Raw genomic sequence first — 5,192 nt, forward strand, 5'->3', positions numbered from 1 at the left:
TACTTCTCTACTTGAGGTTCAGATAATCAAACCAAGATTATAGGTGTTTGAATAAGGATTTGCACCCCTATTACCTATATAGCTCACCTCCTCCGGTTGGTTTTCAAAACAGGGCTCCACTTTCGTTGGTTTGGCAGTCGACTCCAAACAGTTAAGCTTCTCTAAAATTTGTTGATATCAATCACCTTCGTTTACCACTTTTACCATTGGAGAATTTGATTTGTATGTGAATATTTCATTTGGCCACATATAAGAATCCATAGCATGTCATCTATGATTTTATAGGCTCGTTCATATGTGTGGAACATGATCGATCCTTCGATTGCTCCGTTTAGGATGGATCTGATGTTACTGTCAACATTATTATAGAAAATTTGGATTTGAAGCATGCTTGCAGTCTATGGTGTGGGCACTTCCTTAGAATTGACTTGAAATGTTCCCATGCTTCGTACAAGGATTCACCTTCATATTGCTTGAAATTGGCGATTTCTCGTCTGAGCTAAATGGTTCTACTAATTGGGAAAATTTTGTGAAGAAGCTTTTCTGCTAAATCATCCTACATGGTTATGGAACCTGGTTCTAAGGAATCTAACCAACCAGTCGCGTTATCGCACAATGAAAAGGGAAATAACTAAAGAGGTACAACATCATCAGTTACTCGATTGTACTTGAAAGTGTCACATAATTGTAAAAACCACTTTAAGTATTGGTTCGAATCTTCAACCATGATCCCCTAGAACTACAAGATGTTTTGGATCATCTACATTGTGGCCATATTTATTTTGAAATTATTGGCGTTAATCGTCGAGCTTTCAATATTGCCTCTCACCACATCTAGTATAAGTAGAGCATATTCACGCAATGTCCTTTGATCCATTGGGACTTCTATACGGATGTTCTATTGTTGTTCTTGTGGATCTTCGAATAGTGGATTCTCCCAAGGTCGATTAACTTCCATGGGTGGACCGGTGTTCGTCAACTAAAGATGGCATCTAATAATCATCTCAGGATCTGGGCATGGCTTAATTGGGGTGCTTCTACTTCGGCTCATAAACAACCTACAAATTAAAAAAAGAAATTAAAAAAGTAACAATAAATAAACCAAAATTAAAAATAAAAGAAATAAAAATATCATATTTAAAGTCATTAACATTCTTACTTATCTTATTAACTATGAAGATATTTTTAGATTTAATGCCGAAAGCTCTCTGACAATAGCGCGAACAACTTGACTGCCACCAAACGTGTGAACATTTGACTGAAAAATACTTCACCAGAATATATATAATAAAGTAGCGATGTCCACAAGTATACAAATCAAATTGTAATATAGTATTGTGTTACAATGAAATATAGAGAAGTGTTTTGAGGATTGTACCCAAGGAAGGATAAATTAAATCTATTGAAAACCTCTTTACATCATAAGTCTAAATAGTAATAATTAAATTCAATATTATGATAAATCATATAAGATACGAATATCATAAAATAAATAACTGAAATAAGTAAACAACAAAATAAACAAATAACTAAATCACTTAAACCAATTTAGAAGATTAACTCGTTCCAGGGTTTGTAATTAACTTCAGATACAGGTATTAGGGTGAATTAGTTATTAAAAAACCAATTATTACCTCCCGGCCACTAATTGAGTAATTAATTGATTGACACTTGTAACACCCGTAACCTGTCTCCGTCACCGAATAAGGGCTACGGGATATTACAACAATAAACAAGACCAATAATATCTCAAAACAATTCAAATATCACAATTCAATAAACAATCAGTATTCATAGTATATATGCGAAAACGAAACTTAAATTTGGTCCACGGAACCCAAAAATCAATTTGGAAACAAACAAGGACTAATATGAAATAAAATGAAAAATTGTGGAAAAAGCTGTAAACAGGGGACACACGACCATGTGACATAGCCCAAAACGTGTAATTCATGATCACCTGGTCGTATTGCCAGGCCATGTAAGAGCCTGATGCCATGTAGATAAACCTGTACTTGATAAAAAATAAGACACATGGTCGTGTGGGGTGACTGTGTGTGACACATGACTATGTAGCAAACTATGTCATAGGTTGTGTGTACCTAAAAGTTCCTATAGGCCATGTGTACCTAAAAGTGCCTTCAAAATCAAACAATTTCAATACAAAACACTTAGGCAACATGTCATACAAATTTCATCCCTTAAACCTACCTAAAATACATCAAAACATGCCAAAATATACATAATACCATTCAACCTAAGTGCCTAACCAATATACTCTCATTGGCATTACAACTTAAACATTAAAACATAATTTATTCAAATACAACTACTTAACATTTCATACTTATCAACTACCAAATATACTTCATTTATCATGACCAAAATCATTGACCAAGGTTTACCAAGTTACCTAAGCTTTTGTACCAAATCAACCATTCAAAATGCATTTAAAACAAAAAACATGCCATTGTCATCACACACCACAATCAACCAAAATACTATTTAAGATTTACAGCAATATACACATCTCATACCTCAAATGACACAAAACATATATATAATGCTTATAACACACATAAAAAACAACCTAATTACATCCCACTTATAACCGGACCAAAATGAGCAATTAGTTACCAAATAAGCTGTCGGATAGTGTGGTCTCTAAAAACAATCCAATCTACAGCTTGTATCTGATGATTTACAATGAAAAAAAAACGAGGTAAACTTCCGTAAAGCTTAGTAAGTTCATATTGAACATAAAATTTAACTTACCGGAATGGTCATAACTTGCACATTTCACAATTAAATTCATAAAAATGGTCATGAGTTCATTATTAGCCTATACATATCACCAAGCTCACAAGGTTAGTGAGTTTGCATATACGAAACATATAAGTTTACCATGCTATAAACATTATAAGTAAAAATAGTTAAAACTCAATTCAACCATCACTTATTCACTTAAAAGTTCACGTTTTATTTCAAATATCCATATCCAGTGTTTGAATTCTTACATTTATTCCCATATAACCAACTTATGTAACCATCACTTGTAACCATTTTGTACAACCATTTGATATAACCATTACATATAACCATTTCATTTTATGCATTTAACACATAATCATTTTGTATATCACATTTCATTTCAATAATTCATATCAATTTCTCCATTCAATGTCTCTTTCCATTTAACCATTTCATATATTTGTTTCATTTTATACATTTAACACCCGATGAACCAGATGAAATGTTGAATACGCAGGAACAACGCTTACACAAGTTGTGACTACAACTGTAACTACAACTATAATTGGTCACACGAGTTGTGGAATGAGCCTGCTCACACGAGCTGTATAGAATCCGTAACAAATGCAAGAATCTTAGCCATCGGTAGGACATCCAAGACCAGCAGTTGAAACGGTAATAATGCTAATGACATGTCATTTGTATCCTAAGAATTCACAAGATTCATACGGGCCACATTCCATATTGAACTCATTTAACTTTATTCACATTATACCATTACAAGAACTCATCTATATAGTTTTCATTTTAAGACAATCATCAACTAGCTAACACTGCTATTTATTCCAATTCACTTGTTGTTGTATTTATCTTAATTTCATTCATAACATATATAATATTTAGTACATCATCAAAAACAATAATTAACTAGTTTAATCAACATACAAACTTACATAATCAAAAACGGTTATGAACGCGATACTGATGTCTACTTCGCTAATTTTCCTTTTACGCGGTTATTGTACGGTTGATTTGTTTCTTGATCTAAATATAATATTTTCATTCAATTAACCAATTCAAATACTTGAAAACACTTAAATTCTCATACATAACCTTTTATCAATATTTTACACATTTACCCTAAACTTTTTTCCTTTTATTCAATTTAGTCTCTAAACCCAAAACTTTCAAATCTATCACAATTAAACCCAAACAAGGCTAGGCTAATTTTATATAATCCCCTCACAGCCCATATTTATCATATTTTTACAAATATTTTATGTAACTTTACTATTTTAGCAATTTAGTCCTTAAAATTTAAAATTAACCAAAATCACTTTACAAAATAGTCCTATTTAACCATCAAGCTTAATAATCTATCATCAATCTTTAAAAACATCACAAATTCATAAATGGCATAAATCAAACCATTTTAATAGTTTTATGAATTAGTCCCTCGGTTAGCTAGATTAAGTTACAACGATCTCAAAAACATAAAAATCACCAAAAACAAGTCAAAATACATACCATGCAATGAGATTTATCTTTGCCGGAAACCTTGGTTCTTCTTTCCATGGTGTTTTGGTTGAAAAATTCCAAATGAAGGAGATGATGGCTTTGATTTTGTTTTAATTTATGCTTTTATTAGTTAAATGGCAAATTTGCCCTTTATTAACCATTAAAATTTCTTATTTACAAAGTCAAGACCGTCCACTTACTTTACCTATGGTCTAATTACCATTTAAGACCCTCAATTCAAGTTTTTACAACCATTGAACAAATATACACTAATAACAATTAACTTTTGCAACTTTTACGAATTACTCTTGTTTCCTTAATTAACTATCCAAATGTCAAAATTTTGGACCAAATATCAATACATCAATATAAGCACTCCGTTATGGGATTGGTTTATAGAAATGAGGTCTTGATACCTCATTTTCCAAAACCACTTAACTTTAGAGACAAACCACTTGAATTTAACTATTCATTCAAATAACAAAAAATATTCAATCAAAATTAATATAATATTATATTTCACTCATAGATATTAAATGATAATATTTACAAACTCACTCGTCGAATTTTTTGTCCCAAAACCACAATTTTTGACCTACTGGACAACGGGCTATTAAAATACTTGTTTATCTCCCGACCTCACTTTCTCAACTAGGATAAATTACAATTTTCTCGACAAACCTATCTCCTGGCCTCGTTTAACCTTTGATTACTACTTAGGGTTGTCAAGCCTAGGCTTTAAGAGCGTGTAATTATACCAACTAATTTTGTCGGAAACCCTTAATCCTGTATTAATCACTCCCCCATCCACTCGTTAATCTCCCCTAAGGGAATTAGCTACTCATGGTATTGATAATCTCAAACTCAATTGATATAAACTTATATATAACATGAATAAACTGAAAGATATAGAATAATCCTTA

At 31.7% G+C, this 5,192-nt stretch overlaps 1 non-coding gene across 1 annotated transcript; it reads left to right on the forward strand.

The window, feature by feature from the left end:
- The first annotated feature begins 395 nt into the window (after positions 1-395).
- Positions 396-501, forward strand: LOC121220436 (small nucleolar RNA R71). The gene has a single exon (XR_005917638.1). It is a non-coding gene; the product is annotated as a small nucleolar RNA R71 (small nucleolar RNA).
- The last annotated feature ends 4,691 nt before the right edge of the window (positions 502-5,192 follow it).

This window comes from Gossypium hirsutum, chromosome D08 (assembly GCF_007990345.1).
Source record: "Gossypium hirsutum isolate 1008001.06 chromosome D08, Gossypium_hirsutum_v2.1, whole genome shotgun sequence".
NCBI classification, from domain to species: domain Eukaryota; kingdom Viridiplantae; phylum Streptophyta; class Magnoliopsida; order Malvales; family Malvaceae; genus Gossypium; species Gossypium hirsutum.